The 20,220-nt window shown below is 40.2% G+C and overlaps 1 pseudogene; it reads right to left on the reverse strand.

The window, feature by feature from the left end:
* Positions 1-16,496: 16,496 nt before the first annotated feature.
* Positions 16,497-19,947, reverse strand: LOC128588801 (eukaryotic translation initiation factor 3 subunit E-like; annotated as a pseudogene).
* Positions 19,948-20,220: the final 273 nt, after the last annotated feature.

Here is a 20,220-nt window from a genome sequence, read left to right on the forward strand (position 1 = left end):
TAGCTTCTACATTTGAAGCTCTGGAGATGTAAGTCTCACAATTTCTGTAGAAGGAAACAAAGCTAAAGTCAACTCCCTCTGCTGGTTGTTGTTGTTGTTGTTTTGAGACAGAGTCTCACTATGCCTTGGTGTATGTGGCTGGTGCTGTAACTACTGTGCTCCGGGTGCTGAGCCTCCGAATGTATTTCTTAACTTTTTCCCAAATACGGTGCTCTCAAACCCCCAAAATGAATAAAAATTATAAGAAGCTCCAATACTAGGAAGGTATAGCCAAAAGATGAGTTAGAAATAGTGACTCAGACTAGAAAGTTTTACTTAGAAATAACTTGACCCAATCACAAGATTTCTGTGCAATGAGTATTGTATATGAGGAAATTCTACATACAAATTATAACAAGGTTTGCCACTAGGGATACTTAAAACTTAGAAATATATAGTATTATTCCTATCAATTTTTCCCTCATAAGTTATATTTTTCATAAAAACTGTAATTAACACATTTATTATACTTGCTTATTACACATTCGGGGACATTTTATGTGTTTGTCTTTATCATGCTTACTTATTTTTGTAATGAACAAGCAACATATACCACATCTTCTCAACATTTCAGGTAATGCAGTAATAACATAAAATTCTACAAAGAAAATAACTGGAAATTGCATTAAATGGTGCTTTAATTTGAAATAATTGCCATAATAAATAACATTACACATTTTTTTTTTTCAATGAGCTTCAGTCTGAGAAACTGAACAGTAGAATAGATCTTAAGATTTGATTCATGGTAAACTGGTAGTTCTTGGAAATCTGGACGATGCATCAGCAAAACCACAGACACAACCAACCCCTCACCAAAATCCTGGACAGAAGCATTTTATTCATTTGGGGAAATAAGGCTGAACTCTGGCTAAGACAGAATTTGTTGATGTCTGAAGCCACTTGAGAAGCTTGTCCAAGGAATGAAGAGAGCCAATGGCACATACTGGTGGCAGAGAAGAAGTGAACTGTGCTTTGGACCAACCAACTGCACATTTTACTAAATGTGGCTTTCAATTAAAAAACTGAAATGCTTCACTGTGTTTTCTCATGAATTCATCAAAAGATTACAGAGTCTCACATAATTAGACACGAAGTAGATACTGAGCAACTAGCAATCACTCCTGGTGAGGAATTTTGGAAAGTTATTCCTTGGAGAAAATAGCAGCAGACATGAAGGAAGGATGCTCTGGAGAGAAGGTAGAGGCATTAGGGCATCAGCCAGTGCACAGAAAAGGGCCCCAGAGGGAGGTGGGGTCTGCAATTCTATGGTTTGTCTTCCACTATGCAGGCCTTTGCCCTCAAATGGTAATTTCAAATCTAAAACCTTGAAGTCCTCTCTCAATAGGATCTGTCAGGAGGAGGCCTTTGGGAAGCATGGATCTTATCCTGCTCTTGAAAGCACTAGAGACTTTCTTTAGAACCTTCTCATCCTGAGCTTCTATGTGTAAGATGGTGTGTGCTGTTAAACAAGCCAAACAGCCTTCTAGATGTGATTGGCCCCCAGGCTTCTCTGATTCTGCACAGAGGTTATGTAGAGTTCAAACTGCTGCCTATCAATCTGATTCTCAGGCTGAACAGGAACATGGTCTGGAAGAGGCAGCTCACACCACTACTGCAGGCCCGAAGCTGACCCAGTGCCACTGCGGCCTCCAGGCAAGTACAGGATAGGCCACATCATCCACGGATCAGACCTCGAGCCTGGACCCAGAACTCCAGCCCCACCGCCATTCGGCCACCTACCTCCCAAAGCAGCCCAAGGCCTTCTGTGTTCAGCGTCCCTCCACCCACACTGTCACAGCAGGCCTTAAGCCACCACCCTGCCCATGCAGGCCTCCCCAACAGATGGAGGTTGTTTTCTCTTCAGTAGATAACAAAGCATATTTTGAGGATTTATTCATTCATCTTACATGAACTTAGAACTGGTGGCCAGCATATTTTGGGAGCATTGGGTGGGGAAGGAGGCGGGGAGGACGAGGCTACAAAAAGCAGAAGGCAGTTTCCACTTCCGAGGAGTTTATAATCTACTCAAACAACAAGATATATGCATAAAATCACTCACAGAAAATTTTACAAGGCACATAATAAAGAAGCGTAGCAATGTTTAATGATTATGTACTTTTCAAAACCTCTAAACTTGAGTTGCCAAGTAAAAGACAGGACCCCCAGTTAATTTCATAAGCAACAACCAATTAGGTTAGGTGCCCCATACTTTAAAAAAAAAAAAAAAGATATTCATTATTTATCTGAAATTCAGATTTAACTAGGCATCCTGTATTATTGTTTGCTAAATTTGGCAACCCTAAACTAGAGGCATATGGAGTGCAAAAAGGATCCTAGCAGAGTGGAGTTAGTCAGAATAGCTTCCCAGAGAATGCAAGTTTGAAGCCAACTGTTGACAAAAGCAATGGCTGGAAACAGAAGATATTCCCCGTGTGGGAAGAGGATGTCCATGGCACTGAAACTGAGATGAGCAAGTAATTCCTGGCTGGGACAGCAACCAGATCAGTTTAGCTGGAGGAAGACAGTTGGATAAGGCAACTGTGAACCACCAATGAGAGCGATCACCCTTAACTAGGTTTCTTTCTAGGGAGTTTGTCTAAGGGAAAATATTCCAATCAATGAGACCTTATACTTTATTATTTCCTCATTTAAGTAAAAACTACAGATTCCAGTGATTTGGACACACAGAATTTAAATTGTAGAGGTGTTACTCTGTACATGAACTTTACAAATTGAGTGTTGTGGGTACACATCTTAAAGGGCAAAAACGTCTTTGAGAACTGTCTGTATTCCTAGTGGCATCCAATAACAAAATCCTGATATCTGGCCAGTCCTATGTGGAGTAGGGGCAGTGGGGTTGCAGGAAGGAGAGGCGTGAGACCTTATGTGCTCTGCACAATGACAGACTGGTGAGCTTGGAGCTTGCAGAGTGTTCCTGCCGGTGCAAAGAAAGGTGCTAGGGACAAGTAAAATAATGAGGGAAATAATGAAATAAAACTTCTTGTCATTGGGTGGCACCTGTGGCTCAAAGGAGTAGGGCACCAGCCCCATAAACCAGAGGTGGCAGGTTCAAACCCAGCCCTGGTTAAAAAAAAAAAAAAAAAAAAACTGCAAAAAAATAAAAATAAAAATAACTTCTTGTCTTTCCTTTCAAATCTCTATTTCCCATTTCTAACAACACTGTTTCTAGAAACCTATCACAAACATACATAGACAAAACTACAATGAAACATATGCACAAATCTATTTATGGTAGCACTACTTGCTACAACCGAAAACTGGGAATAACATAAACATCCATGGATAAGGAACCCATTGAGTAAACCACAGGGCATCCGTGCAATGGAGGAAGCCACAGCTGTCAAAAGAGAGAGGATGGTCAGGCACAGTGGTTTATGATTGTTGTCCCAGCACTTTGGGAGGCTGAGACCAACCTGGGCAACACAGCAAGATCCTGTCTCTATTAAAAATTTGTAAAAGTTAGCCAGGTGTGGTGATATGTGCCCCTATAGTCCTAGCTATTCAGGAGCCTGAGGCAGGAGGATCACCTAAGCCCAGGAGTTCAAAGTTGCAGTGAGCTATGATAATGCCACTGCATTCCAGATTGAGCAATAGAGTGAGATTTTGTCTCTAAGGAAAGAAAGCGGGTGGGCAGGACTCAGGAGCCAACCTGAAGAGGCTCTCACTGCAAGAGATAAGAGATTTTGAGCACAAATATGAATAAAAATGGCAAAGGACTAAAATACTTCAAATACTTCATGAGTTTGTAAAGGTGTTAAAGGCCAATAAAGCCTAATTGGCCACTCCAGGAGGATATTAATGAGCCAGCTTACTATTCTGAAAACTGACAAAGGGAAAGAATCAAACATTTCTCCCATTTTTCCTTTAAACTATACCATTGTGTAACCAAATAGTATTTCAGCTAAAAAATGAAGAATGAACGAGAATTAGAATACTACCATCTTGCAACCCCAATGTATTCGTGGATCTAGGCATCAGCCATCGATGCCAGCTAGCACCACTAAGAGAGAAGCCAGACATTAGGTACCTCCTCATGGAGGTAACCTATGAAGTGGTCTTGCTGAAAACTCAAACTTGAATCTGCATCAAAATTCAAGATCTAACTACCAGTTCACAAGAACTGCAGGAGACAAAGGAACAAACATGCTACGTGCTCTGGGGGTACATAGCAAAATCCAAATGACCTAGTGTCTTCAACAATTAAATTGCAAGAAAGAAAAAGAGAGGGAGAGGAAAACTGGATTAAAAAAGACTTGTAGGGCCTGATGCTGTGGCTCGCACCTGTAATCCTAGAACTGTGGGAGGCCAAAGAGTATTGCTTAAGCTCAGGAGTTCGAGACCAGTGTGAGCCTGAGCAAGAGCAAGACTCCATCTCTACTAAAAATAGAAAAATTAGCCAGGCATTGTGGTGGGTCCCAGATACTCACGAGGCTGAGGCAAGAGGATCACTTGAGTCCAGGAGTTTGAGGTTGCTATAAGCTAGGATGAAGTTCATGGCACTCTAGCTTGGGCAACAGAGAACTGTGTCTCAACAACAACAACAAAAAGACTTAATAGATATATCAACAATCACAATATGTAGACCTGAATTGGATCATGATTCAAACAAGTAAACTGATTTTTTAATTATGGTAATTAGAGATTTGAACAGTGGCTTTAAGGAATTTTTATTAATTTTAATATGTAATAATAGTGTATGATGAGTTAAAGACATGAGGCTTTTGGGTGGTGCATGTAGCTCAGTGGGTAGGGCACCAGCCACATACACCGAGGCTGGTGGGTTCAAACCCTGTCCTGGCCAGCTAGAGTAACAATGACAACAAAAAAATAGCTAAGTATTGTGGCGGACACCTGTGGTCCCAGCTACTTGGGAGGCTGAGACAAGAGAATGGTTGAAACCCAAGAGTTGGAAGTTGCTGTGAGCTGTGATGCCACAGCACTCCACCCAGGGCAACAGCTTGAGACTGTCTCAAAAAACAAAAAAAAAGAAAAAGAAAAAAAGAAATAAAGAAAAGACATGAGGCTTTCCTTTTTTGTTTTTTTTTACAGTTTTTGCCAGGGCTGTGTTTGAACCCGCCATGGCGCCCTACTCCTTAGAGCCACAGGCGCCACCCATGACATGAGGCTTTTCTTTAAATTTCAGACACATATACTAAAATATTTATGGGTAAAATTATACAAAATATGAGATTTTCTTCAAATGGATACATGGGTAAATTGTCAGAATTAAGATGAAATAAGACTTCCCATAAAGTATTAACAATAACCCTTGAAGCTAGAAGACCAATCCATGCAGGTTTATTGTACTTTTCTCTGTATTTTTATACGCAATTTGGAATTTTCCTTAATAAAAAGTTTTTTGATAACAGCGCCCATAGCTCAATGGGTAGGGTGCCGGCCACATACACCCAGGCTGGCGGGTTCAAACCTGACCCGGGCCTGCTGAACAACAATGACAACTGCACCAAACCTTGTGGCAGGCACCTGTAGTCCCAGCTACTTGGGAGGCCAAGGCAAGAGAATCACTTAAACCCAAGAGTTTGAGGTTGCTGTGAGCTGTGACACCATGGTGCTCTATCAAGGGCGACGTAGTGACCACTTTGTCTTTAAAAAAAAAAGTTTTCAAAAATCTACATAGCAGTCCCTGGGCTACAAACAAGATAGGTTCCACAGGTTTGTTCTTAACTTGAATTTGTATGTACGTTGGAACACCTACATTTATCTGTTGCCTGTAATAGCCTTCATCCATAAGTATGAGTCATAGATCAGTCAGACGTTGGTAACTTGGAGACTGCCTGTGTTGCCCATTAATGAACAGACACAAAGGCTGGGCACCCATAGCACAGTGGTTACAGGGCCAGCCACATACACCAAGGGTGGCAGGTTCGAACCCGGCCCGGGCCAGCTAAACAATAACAACTGCAACAACAAATAGCCGGGTGTTGTGGCCGGCGCCTATTGTCCCAGCCACATAGGAGACAGGCAAGAGAATCACTTAAGCCCAAGAGTTAGAGGTTACTGTGAGGTGTGATGCCACAGCACTCTACCAAGGGCAACAGAGTGAGACTCTGTCTCAAAAAAATAAAAAATAAACAGACACAAATTATTGAACAATTAACATGAATTATTATTGTTTAATTCTGGCAACAATCTTGGGAGGTAGGTAGTACTACTACCATAATCTCCATTTTAAAGATAAGTAAACTGAGGCTTGGAGAGGTTAATTCACGTATTCAAGGTCACACAGTCAGAGCAAAGGTTCAAACCTTTATTAGCCACATGTAAGTGGGTTTTCTGCGGGTGCATAGTGGTGCCAAGCCATGTGTCTAGGTTTGCATGAAATGAGAACAGAAGCTGTCCTTGGGGAAAGCTGGCATCTGGGTTTCAGTCACTGAAAAACTTTAACTCTCCAAAATACATAACAAAAATAATTGGGATAACAATAGCAAGTCCAAGCCATGCCAAGGAAGATGTATCACTACTTCTATTCATAGTAAAAAGCCCATTTAGACCAACACATTACCAAAAAAAATTATCCCTGAGCCTTTCAAGGAATGAAAAAGCAGGCATAATACTTGTAGACAGGCAAAAAGACATATGGTCCTTAAGGGAATATGAATTTGAATAGAAAAATTGAACAATGGAGCACAGTCTGCCTCTCAGAATCCCCTGATGTATGCAGGTTGGTCCACTTCCAACAGCAATCAGCAGTTTCTGGCACTGGCCCAGCTGGCCCGCCTGTAAGACCATCTGGAAGAAAGGGAAGTGTCCGCCACACACTGGTCAGGCTGACACCAGCACTGAATTGTTTGTTAATTTCTGCAGTACCTGTGGAACTACTCGATAAGGTTAAAGAGGACTGACATCAACTCCAAATCATCCACCACTCCACAGGACGAGATATTAAAAGAGGCTTTTCAGAAACATAATGAATGTTATGGGAATGACTTGGAATGACTTATTACCAAGCTTTAAAAAATTGGTCTGGAGTTCATCCCCGGTCTAATTAAGGACAATGTTATCTTTTCTCCTGCATGTAACTCAAGGAAGCTATCTTTATCATTGCGCTTATATCTTATAACACAGACATTAAGTCTCTGGCATGAATATGCTGCTTTGAGGTTGAAAACTGTTATCTCCCCTATACTCACTGTTGTGGGAGGAAATTGCTTTTTATAAAATAAAAGACCAAATTAATTTTTCTTCTTTTCTAAGAAATAAAGATAAATATTCACAAGGATTCCTCAGACACCAGAGATAAAATACTTGATAAAAAGAAAGTGATTTTAAAAAGTCTTATTAGATTCATAGGGAAAGTGGGATGGATTTGAATAATACACAAACAGAATAGTTTTACCACAAATTTACTGATTCAAAAGACTTTCCCATGGTAATAAGATGTTTTTTATATATATATATATATATATATACATACACACATATATGTAAAAAATGTAGAATTAACCGTTATTAATGCAAGTTATCTGTAAAAAAGTAAAGCCTTAGGAGGAAAAAATCTAGATCTTCTAAACATTTCCAAAGGCATTAAAAAAGAGCCCTGAAAATTGAAAAAGCACATAGTAGTATAAATGTAAGTAAACTAGAAGATCTAAAATGGCTATGGATTCCCATTTTAGCAATGTTTTCCACTGAAGAGAACGTGTTGTGTTGAGATATTTTTATGCAATTAGAGAAACAATAGGTGTTGAATTGCTAAAAAGAAAAGAAAAATAGCTGCAAATCATATTCACCATCATGCTTTCAGGTCACTTTAAAAGCACTTATTTAGAATTCACGTAACTCTCTGCTATAGAGCAAATGCAGATTATATGTGTATTCATTCATTTAATAAATACAGTAGTAAGCTTAACAAACTATTACATGCTAGGCACTGGGAATACACCTGTGAATAAGACAGATATGGTCCTTGCATATATGAAGAGAGACAAATAACTAATAACTAAACAATTACAAGAGATGAATAAGACAATAGAAATTAATATAGTGAGAACTATGATTAACTCTTAGGAAGGAGAATGAGTATTGGGTGCAATGAGAGAAAATAAGTGAAACCTAAATTTGAATACAGTAGAACCTTAACCACCCAAGGACTGTAACAAACTGGTCAACATATGGAGGTGGTCAACATAAGAAACTAAGCCCACTGTACTGATACATACATGTGGTGCATGTCTAGTCTATGAAAATTAGGTCCACCTAAGAAGGTAGTGGATGTACAGAAGTGGTCAACCATGGAGGCTGTGCTGTATTTATCTTACCAGAAACCTCAAGGAAATATTTAGAGTCACTGGAATATCCACATGGCCCCCCAAGATCCCCCAGACTTTCTTGTCTCATAATTAGGAAGAGTCATGTGATTAGTTTTGGCCAATGGACTGGGAACAGACATGTCTCACTTTTAGGAAGAAGAATTTTTTTTTTTTGTAGAGACAGAGTCTCACTGTACCGCCCTCGGGTAGAGTGCCATGGCTTCACACGGCTCACAGCAACCTCTTAACTCTTGGGCTTACGCGATTCTCTTGCCTCAGCCTCCTGAGCAGCTGGGACTACAGGCGCCCGCCACAACACCCGGCTATTTTTTTGTTGCAGTTTGGCCGGGGCTGGGTTTGAACCCACCCTCGGCATATGGGGCCGGCGCCCTACTCATTGAGCCACAGGTGCCGCCCTAGGAGGAAGAATTTAACAGTCAGAGCAACCCTCCAACTCTTTTTCTCCCCTGCAGTGATAGTCAAGGAGGTCAGGTGTTGAGATGAAAGTTCGTAAGAACCTGGAGCAGCCTGGATTGCTAGGTCATAACAAAAGGGACAAGTACCCTGGAAAGCTGCCAACTTTCACCAAACTTCCTATGAGCAGGAGGTGAACTTTGATATGCTAAGCCAACTGAGATTTAGATCACAACATAGCCTGTTTTTCCTTGGCCATAGTCTCACAGGAATCATTCATTCTCATGCCATCTGTTCATTTTAACAACGGAGAAATGAAGACACAGGAACATTCACTAAGTTGCCTAAAATTAGTCAATAGTGAAATAGGATATCCTGCCTTCTGGGTAAGAGCTATATTCAAAAGGCCAGTGTTTTTCAAAAGCAGCTTAGACTTACTAATTTTAAAATCAGTTTATGAAGTCATAATCTGGAGTTATTAAAAGATAAATTAGGGCAGCGCCTGTGGCTCAGTCGGTAAGGCGCCGGCCCCATATACCGAGGGCAGCGGGTTCAAACCCGGCCCCGGCTGAATTGCGACCAAAAAAAAAAAAAAATAGCCGGGCGTTGTGGCAGGCGCCTGTAGTCCCAGCTACTCGGGAGGCTGAGGCAAGAGAATCGCTTAAGCCCAGGAGTTGGAGGTTGCTGTGAGCTGTGTGATGCCACGGCACTCTACCAAGGGCCATAAAGTGAGACTCTGTCTCTACAAAAAAAAAAAAAAAGATAAATTAGGACACATTAGCCTAGGGTAGAAAATATCATTAATCGTTGTTTTATAAAGTTTTTGTTGAAAAATACAAGCCCGTGATATTGCATTATGCATACACACCCATGGATGCATTAGAGAATTGTTATGTAAAATGCATTTCTTATGGTGGCACAAACAAAAAGTTTGAAAAATATGACATTAGACTGTAAATAAGTTGTTTAATGAGCCATTTAGATAAAGCAATACAAGAATATTAATGAATGGCTGGGCACAGTAGCTCACATCTGTAATCCTAGCACTCTGGGAGTCCGTGGGGAATGGATTGCTTGAGCTTAGGAGTTCGAGACCACCCGGAGAAAGATTGAGACCCCATCTCTAAAAATAGCCCAGCACTGTGGCAGGCATCCATAGTCTCGGCTGCTCAGGAGGCTGAGGCAAGAGGATCACTTGAGCCCAAGAGTTCGAGGTTGCTATGAGCTGCAGCGCCACGGCACTCAACCCAGGGCAACAAAGTAAAACTATCTCAAAAAATAAAACAAAAACAAAAAACAGTATTAATGAAATAAATGCATTATTTTGACACCACTTAATCAGAAGCTCTTATCAGGGGAAAAAATAGTATAGCATACAAAAAAATATTCATTCTAAGATTTTGAAAAAGAAACGTCATTAAATAATAATTAAAATTATATTAAATGTAAGAAAAGTGTAAAAGTATCTTGGGCAATGGGAAAATGAGAGTTAGGGTTAGGATTCACTCATTCATGCATCTGTTCATTCAAAAAATACTTATCAAGCACCGGCCAGACATAGCTAGGCTCTTAGAAAATGGCTGTGGATACAATAGAAAGTTCTCTGCCCTGTGGACCTTATAGTCTAAGCAGGCAAGACAGGCAGTAGACCTTAAAAATACACCTTTAGTTATTGAGCTATGATTGCAGTGAGGCTAAGAAAGAGAAGACAGCCCTGTGATTAACAATCTGATCTCTGAGGAAAAATCTTTTTGTGTTTATGTAGGTACATGTGTTTGTTATAAAACATAAGGGATGTGTAGCACACAATTTTAAAATAATACAATATACAATACTCTCTTGTAAATCCATGAAGACAATTCTTATGAAGCATTGTCACTGATTTTTGATGGACTCATATACCTGTAGCCAAAGCATGGCTGCAACTGAGGCAAGATTGTAGTTCCAAGTGTCAGTGGACATTTACATTTATGATAAAGAGTAAGATGAAAGTGAAACAAAGAAGACTAAGGTCAGAACTTGACTCATTCATCAATGACGTCAGTGATTTCTCTGCTAAATCAGATTAATAGCTTCAAACACTGGAAGAATATTTTCTCAATTTTTGTGCTCATCTCAAAGGAACTGTTTTAACACTTTGAAATTAAATCTGCATTATTAACATTTTCTCCATCAGTTTCTTAAGTATAAACAATAGATAAAACAACACATGAGGCTTTGATTTGTAGCATTTGCAGGTTTCCATGGTGGAAATGTCCAGGGGGACAGCATGGTGAATTTCAAGCTACTAAGGTGACATCACAGGTCATGAAAAACAAAGAAGTGGGAAAAGCTTCGCAGTAGTATGTCATTATGTTGTATTTGTACCATACAGATAAAAAATATAAAAAATACCTCATGAACTCAAATAATAGTAAAATGCAGTAAAATAATCAGGGAGAGAGGAGCTCTGAGTATTTATCTTTTTATATTTTAATACAATTTTTGTTTTTAATATAATTGTAAGTATATATAATTTAATTTTAATTATGGCTGTCCCACAAAATTCTTGGAATTTTACCAATTGATTCATGAGAACACTAAACCCCATAGGATTGAAGCAAGGGAATACTGAAGATGGGAGAGGGTCTCAAGGGAGAAATGCTGCTTTTAGGTGTCCTAGGACAGGAATAGCTTAGCCTGGGTGTCATGGAAGAAGCTGGTGACAGTGGACACAAGCCCATTGGTGCCAAGTGTAGCTCCTAGAAATTATTCACCATCAGTACCAACTCAGGGTAAGCCTCCCCCAGGCTTCTCCTACCAAATAGAGAAAAGATTGCGTTGATGAACAACAAACTATTTTTAAAATCATTTCCTCCCCAGCCTCTTCACATTTTCTCCTTATTCTCCTTAACATGGCTAAATCAGGTTTTGTAATATGGAGTAAATTTCAGATTACCTTTCTCTTACTTCTTACATCTCTCTACCAGCTTGTTGAAGTCCTTTTTTTTTTTTTGAGACAGAGTCTCACTTTTTCACCCTTGGTAGAGTTCGGTGGTATCGTACCTCACAGCAACCTCCACTCAGCGGTTCTTAATCTGTGGGTCACGACCCCTTTTTAACAATGAAAATACATTGTAGCATTAGGAAGGTTGAGAACCACTGCTCCAACTCTTGGGCTCAAGTGATCCTCTTGTCTAAGCCTCCCAAGTAGCTGAAACTACCAGCGCCCACCACAACACCTGACTATTTTTTTTGTTGCAGTTGCCATTGTTGTTTAGCTGGCCCAGGCTGGCTTTGAACCCGCCAGCCTCGGTCTACGTGGCTGATGCCATAACCACTGTGTTACAGGTGCTGAGCCAAGGACATTGATCCTTAATGTCCCTAAGACAAGACATCAGAGATGTTGTTCACTCTCTCTCCACCATGTGGAGACACAGTGAAAAGGCAGCTGCTTGCAAGCCAGGAAGAGGGCCCTCATCAAGAACCAAATTGGCCAGCACCCTAATCTTGGACTTCCCAGCCCTGAGAACTGTTGTTTAAGGCACCTAGTCTGTGGTATTTTGTTATAGCAGCTCACATAGGGCCACATAGTGAGACTCTGTCTCAAAAAATAAAATGAAACAAAATAGAAAATAAAGAAATATGTATATTAATTTGATATGTTTAGAATTATAAGAACTGCTTACATACTTAGAAAGATTTTGTTTATTTCAAACCTAAGAAGCAAAATGCCTACATTTTAACTATTGAAGATATTCAGATATATAGTACCAATTTCAGATGCACATTTTTTTTTTTTTTTTTAGCAAACATGCAAAATGGATCTGGATGTATCTTACAATCAATGTGATAAGATAGCAGTGGCAGTGTTTTCCCTTTTTGGTAGTACATAAAATAATCATGTACCTCACGATTGATGGCATCTTAGAGTTGATAATACAGTATTAAACTTGTAAAAGTAGTTTCGAATGTTTAAGAAAACTCAGTAAACTGGTTTTATTTATAAGACTCTAATCTGTTAAATTTATAAATTAATAGAACATTGAAATTTTTAATCAATGTTCTATTAATTATTTTTTTTTATTTTTTATTTTTGTAGAGACAGAGTCTCACTTTATGGCCCTTGGTAGAGTGCCATGGCATCACACAGCTCACAGCAACCTCCAGCTCCAGGGCTTAAGCGATTCTCTTGCCTCAGCCTCCCGAGTAGCTGGGATTACAGGCGCCTGCCACAGCACCCGGCTATTTTTTTGTTGCAGTTTGGCCAGGGCTGGGTTTGAACCCGCCACCCTCGGCATATGGGGCCGGCGCCCTACTCACTGAGCCACAGGCGCCGCCTCCAATGTTCTATTAATTTTTTAATTAATTTTTTTCTTAATTTTCACAAAAACTTATAAGATTTATTAATAAAACAACAAGAGTTGCAAATCTGACATAGAGGCATAGGAAAAACATAATTTTTCAATACACAGGGTGTCCATAAAATTCATATGCAACTATTTTAAATTGACACACAAACTTTTTATGGACACCCTGTATAATTCTAATACATTGAACATTAAATAAATATAATTATGTAATCAAATATAGACAGCCCTTTCCATGCACAATACTCAGATATAAGCTCAAAAAACTTCATAAAATGGCATAAAGAATGAGGGTTACAATCTCCTTTGAGAGTTTTTCTCAGTATCCAATGAGTTAAGACATGTATCATTGCTTATATATGTCTGGAATATTTTAGTAACACACAATTTACTTTTCTCAGTGATAATTTTTTTTCCTTTAAGGAAGTATTTATTACTTATTATTAGTCATTATATTTTACAATAAAATTAAATTAGATGTACATACTTTTCACAAACATAAGATGAAAATCAAAACATCTAATAAAAAAAAATTTTTTTTTGAGACAGTCACTTTGTTGCCCTCAGTAGAGCACCATGGGAGTCATAGCTCACAGCTTCCTCAAAGTCTTGGGCTTAATCAATTCTCTTGTCTCAGCCTCCCAAGTACCTAGCACTACAGGCACCTGCCACAATACCCAGCTATTTTTTTAGAGACGGGGTCTCACACTTGATCAGGCTGACATCAAACCTGTGAGCTCTGACAATCCACCTGCCTCGGCCTCCTAGAGTGCTAGGATTATAGGTGTGAGCCACCGTGCCCAACCCACATCTATTAAATTTAAATGCTGAAGGTATTGGTTTTCAGAATTCAAGCAATCAATCAAGATTCTTGACCAAGACCACCAGTCCATGATTCCAAATAGTTGAGGATCTTTTCAGTAACTGGAACAAAATCTTCCTTATAGGTGGCAATGGTTTCCACATAAAACCCTTTAAAGGGCTCTATTAATTCATTTGTTGAGACATTCTTCTGTTTTTTTCTTCAACACCTGGCAGCTTGCCCTTTTTCCTGCTTAAAGCAAATGTTGAGCCAAACAGGGTCCAGGTGCCTACCACGTAGACCACGGACATCCGCTGGTACTAAGATGTGGCCTGGCCAGGAGGCATGACACAGCAGCCACGGCCTGGATCCTCGGCTCAATGATAAGTTTTATTAAGGCTTATTGTGACTGGCCTTTACACAAATTTCTGAACTTTTATACCATAACAAAAACATCATATAAAAGGAATCCTACTGCATTGGATAATACGTCGTGTGCGTTCAGAGAGATTATCATAGGAGAACACTCATTGCAAACACGGCTAAAACAGAGGACGATCACCCACTAGAGGAAATTCTCTGATTTAATAGTATTACCTACAAATGCAAGAAGCAGTTGAGTGAAAACATCTCGTGTGTAAACCCCTAAATTTGACCATGACAAATAAATATGACCTGTCATTCAAGTAATCAAGTTCACCCCTGGTCTGTGCCCAGTTCGAATCAGTAACCAAACTTTGGTTCCTCTTTTCACATGGCTCATGTTTACTCTTCCTTCCCCATTTTCACATCCTTTTTTCTTTCCCATAAAACACCTTCTAAATAAGAAAACATTCAAAAATTCAAAAGTAAGTGTGACAGGCACCTCTGTCTTGATCATTATAGGATTTAATTTAAATATAAGGCTAATTTTGCTTTTCTAAGTTGGTATCTATTTTGTCTTCAGCAGATCTCTACAGTACCATTATGTGAAAATACCAGCATAAGAATTCTGCAATTCTTTTCTCAGTGCCCAATCTTTGGTGTCCTGCAGGAATATCACTCCTCCCAGTGTCCCTCTGAAAGCTATCAGAGTTGACCCTGGGACTGCTCATGCAGTTGCTCTCAGAATGACCAGTTCAGCCTCTCCTTCCAGGGTTAGAACCTTGCAAAGGAGCCTTCACAGCCAATCAGCTGTTTCTTCTGGCTACATTTCAGTTCCAGTTCATACTCTGTTTAAAATTAAAGTTGAGCCAAAGAAATAGCTAGAAGGTCACAGCAGCTAAGCCCCCAAAGCTTTAAATAGAGTAAGACACAGTGTAACAAGAAGTTTCCCAGGAGCGATCCCGCATGCTGAAAGGGATCTTTCATGAAAGTCACACTGAGTGCATGGAGTCAAAGGCTAGGTCACAGCCAGTTTCAAAAAGGGAAATAGAGGGAGCAGTATCTGCCTTGGCCAGGAAACAGATTACTGTCATTATAAAATACAGGAAACATATCATTTTTTTTTTTTAGACAGAGTCTCATTTTATCGCCCTCAGTAGAGTGCTATGGCGTCACAGCTCACAGGAATGTCAAACTCTAAGGCTTAAGTGACACTCTTGCAGTAGCCTCCCCAGTAGCTGGGACTACAGGTGCTCCCCACGATGCCCAGCTATTTTTAGAGACAGGGTATCACTCTGGCTCAAGCTGTACTCAAACTTGTGAGCTCAAGCAATCCACACACCTCGGCCTCCCAAAGTGCTAGGATTACAGGTGTGAGCCACCACGCCCGGCCAACATATCATTTTTTATGCCAGGGAAAGCTGTTTTACACAACAAATGAGAGGGATGTATTTTTTTTTTAATGAGTCACAGACAATTTTATTCAAATACTCCAAATTTATACTCAATATTTAATTGTTTCTGAAATGTATGTCACCCTTTACATACTGATTTTATTTTTTCATCTTTTCTTTACTGTTCTTCAGTAGCAGGAAGAGTCTTCTGTTACTATCTTCTTAAAAATTCTCCTGTTAGGGGAGGCGGAGATAGGTGTTGAGTGATAACCAACCATCTCTTCCATTGCCACCCCTTTCTTTTTCAAACAGAAGCAGTCCCATGTGGTTGTGGAGACAAAATCTTCATAGGCTTCTCTGACTTCTGCATCCATATGTAGACAAAGTCAGAGACTGTAACAAATCAGTGTCAGAGGAGGGAAGATCCCAGCTTGATAACATGTGTCAGAATGTCGACCCTAGCACGTTCCTGAAGTTCTATTTGAGTGAAGTGTTGGAAGAGTAGATTATTCTATTGGGCAAAGGAAGACAGTAATATCAAAACTCTATGTACGCGCTCCAGTTGACCAGGTACGAGATGCAGCCTCAGCACAACAATACAGAGAAACTTCAAAGGAAGGGGTCTTCATTTTGGGTCTGAAACAATCTTGTTATACTAGTTGAGACCCTCATTCTAGATTTGTTGGGCGGTGCCTTTACATTCAAGTCTTGTTTTTCAGAAGTACAGACACATTCCAACCGTAATGTCATTATCATGCATCTTGGATGCTACAGTTAGCCTCCAGCCTCCTGCCATCTCCTTCTCCCAGTTAGCCTCCAGCCTCCTGCCATCTCCTTCTCCCAGTTAGCCTCCAGCCATCTCCTTCTCCCAGTTAGCCTCCAGCCTCCAGCCTCCTGCCATCTCCTTCTCCCAGTTAGCCTCTAGGGTCCTGCCCCTTCTCCCGCAGGGATAGCTAGACCCTGCCAGAGCTACCCGCCGACACCACAGCTTCACTAACACAAGCCCAAAGCCAGAGGCTTAAGTTGCCCAGTTAGGAGCCTTTGGTCTACTATATTCTGATGAAGTTTCTTCTACAGATTCATGGATAACATCTGGCTTCTAAAAGAAAGGCTTTTCAATCACTTGCTGATAGGGTGAAACTGCACTGTTACCCATAACCATATGACCTAATTTAGAATAAATCCTGGCATCATGACTTTTGTTTCTGATCAAATTCACAATCTGTCTTTCAGCTTCAGAACAAGTCATGTTCAGTTTATCTGATAACAAGTTAATGCTGATACACTAGTGGATGCAACAAAAAGTCTCAGCTATGAAGATATGGGCATTTCCAATGAAATGCTCAAGACAAGCCACCAAGAAGTCATTCACAAGCACTGATTCACATTCCTTCATCTTTTTTTTAACCCCTCAAAGTCAAAGTTAATATATAAGCATTCAGCAAATTCTATCATTGTGTCTTTGTATCTGTAACACTCTTGTTGAATAACTTTTACTAGATCTTTTAGCACTGCCCGCATTTTAGGATATTCTTGTTTGGCTTGGCGCCTGTAGCTCAGCCACCTAGGGCGCCAGTCACTTACACCAGAGCTGGTGGGTTCAAATCCAGCCCAGGCTTGCCAAACAACAATGATGACAACTACAACCAAAAAATAGCCAGACATTGTGGCGGGCGCCTGTAGTCCCAGCTACTTGGGAGGCTGAGGCAAGAGAATCGCTTAAGCCTAAAAAGATTTTGAGGTTGCTGTGAGCTGTGATGGCGAAGAATATGTGGACACTTTGTCTGATTTGCATTAAGATACTGTGGTTGGGCTGGCCAGGTGGCTCACACCTGTAATCCTAGTGCTCTGGGAGGCCGAGGCAAGTGGATTGCTTGAACTCACAAAATCAAGAACAGCCTGAACAAGAGAAAGACCCCGTCTCTAAAAAAAAAAGACTAGCCAGGCATTGTGGCAGGCACCTGTAGTCCCAGCTACTCAGGAAGCTGAGGCAACAGAATCACTTGAGCCCAAGAATTTGAGGTTGCTGTGAGCTATGGTGCCACAGAACTCTACCAAGAGTGACAAAGTAACACTCTGTCACTCCACCCCCCTTAAAAGGTACTGTGGTTGGTAAAGGAAGAGATCAATAATATTATCATGACTGGGTAGTGCCTGTGGCTCAGTGAGTAGGGCGCTGGCCCCATATATAGAGGGTGGTGGGTTCAAACCTGGCCCTATCCAAACTGCAACAAAAAAATAGTTAGGCGTTGTGGCAGGCGCCTATAGTCCCAGCTGCTCAGGAGGCTGAGGCAAGAGAATCACCTAAACCTAAGAGCTGTGAGGTTGCTGTGAGCTGTGACATCACAGCACTCTACCCAGGGTGACAAAGTGAGACTCTGTCTCTAAAAAAAAAAAATAATAATAATTATTATATTATCATGATCTTTGGGATAGTTGAAGTAAACAAACAGACCAGAGAATGAGCCATGTTCTCTTCTAAGGAGACTGAAGTGGAGAACTCGCAGAATTATCATCTATGGCCTTTTTTTTTTTTCTTTTGAGACAGTCTCATTTTATCACCTTTGGTAGAGTGCCATGGTGTCACAGCTCAGAGTAACCTCAAACTCCTAAACTTAAGCAATTCTCTTGCCTCAGCCTTCTTAGTAGCTAGGACTACAGGAGTCCACCACAATGCTCAGCTATTTTTAGAAACAAGGACTCACTCTGACTCAGGCCTGTGAGTTCAGGCAATTCACCCGCCTTGGCCTCCCAAGTGCTGGGATTACAGGCGTGATTCACTGCGCCCAGCTCATCTATGGTCTCTTTTAACCGTGTAAGGTCTTCCATGGCTGCATCCCAATTCTCCATTAAGATTTCAGATGTCAGTTTTCTGCCATAGTGGATTTAAAGCATTTGTATCTATTACTGGAACCAACACTCTAAAAAAAAAAAAAAAAAAAGATATTCTGCTGCTCCTGAGTAACTCCCACATTCATACTGGAATTTTGCATACTGTGCAGTGTATCTAAATATTATGGCTAAAACCAAGCTTGTCCATCAGGTAGTCAAACAGCATCCAGCCATCTCTGATTGACTGTACTTGCCTTATAGTTTCTGCATCTTCAAACATCTCCACAATTGGTTCTGTTTCCACCTGTAGCTGTTTCAGGTATGCAACAACTGTGGTTCTTTTTTTCTCTCAAAGCATGAGGAATATCACTGGGATAAAGGTTTTTGTATACATCCATAGCAAAGTCTTTCACGCTGGTATCTCTAAGAAGACCCAATTGCCCTTGTAATAATTCTTTTTCATTCTATAGCTCCTTCACAGACAGAAACTCAAGGGGGGCGGCACCTGTACCTCAGTGGGTAGGGCGCTGGCCCCATATACCAAGGGTGATGGGTTTGAACCAGAAACTCAAGGGGCAGAAAGACAAGATGCTAACCCAAAAGAGCACAATTCACGTAGTGAAGTTGTACTCCACCATCTTGCCAAAGAAAGGGCAGAAGCGTATCTATTGATCAATTATTTTATCTTACTCTAGGAATTAATGAATTTCATATAAGTGATTCTTCACCATAGGAAATATTAGTTCCTAAAAAATCCTCCAAAGACAAGGCCAAGTAAGCCCTCAAATGTGTGAAATTTAAGGATGGAGAACAGGCTGGGGCACCTCCATCTAAAGACGTTCAGATTTTGAAATATTTTAAAACATTGAACTGGCCTTCCAAAACCAAAACACAGCTGCAGGCCAGTCTGGCACACAGGTGCTGGCTTTCCTCTCTGGCTCTCAGGTTAAGCAAAGAGATAATAAAAATCATCATAAGTCTGAAAACATTTTTGTTTTTTTTAACCACATGGTTTAAGTTTAGATAGGATGGTTTGACTCCCTGCTATGAAAGATGAGGTGATACAACTTCTTAACAATTTCTTAACAATTTCTCCTCCCTACAATTTTCCCCACTCCTTTTCTCATTAATTATATTTTACTTTGCCAGGTTATAAACTATCACATCATATTCTATAATTATGACACCCTTGTTATTTAGTCTTTGTTCTATTTTAAAATAGATCAACTGCTTATTTTCAGTTCTTTCACCACTCCTAATTTTTTATCTTGATTCATTTATTTGGCTGAATTTTGATGTCAAAAGTTTTGGTTTGGTTTGGTTTTGGAGAAGGGCTTACAGGTTCTATATCTTTTACACACGGGTTTCTAAATACTACATTCCCTCTTCTTTTTCATGTTTACGAAAGGCTGTTTATTGACTTTATAACCAGACAACAATTTTGCTGGTCCACACTTCCTCATCCTCGGAAGTTTGTAAATAGTGCTCCATTGCTTTTGTATAGCAGGCCCGGTTTTCCTCCTCATAGAAATACAAATATTATAAATTTCTTATTATTTTACAGTCTTTGTTCTCTATATTGACTGCCTTCTACTTATCTTAATCTCTTTTTCCCTTTTCTCTGTATTCACTGATTACTGTAAGGATGCCGTGTCATTAATTCTGTTTTCAACTATGTCTATCCTGTTCTCTGCCCTTCCAAAATTATTTGTGAGATCTGCAGTGGCTGTATTTCT

Source organism: Nycticebus coucang, chromosome 6 (assembly GCF_027406575.1).
Source record: "Nycticebus coucang isolate mNycCou1 chromosome 6, mNycCou1.pri, whole genome shotgun sequence".
NCBI lineage: Eukaryota > Metazoa > Chordata > Mammalia > Primates > Lorisidae > Nycticebus > Nycticebus coucang.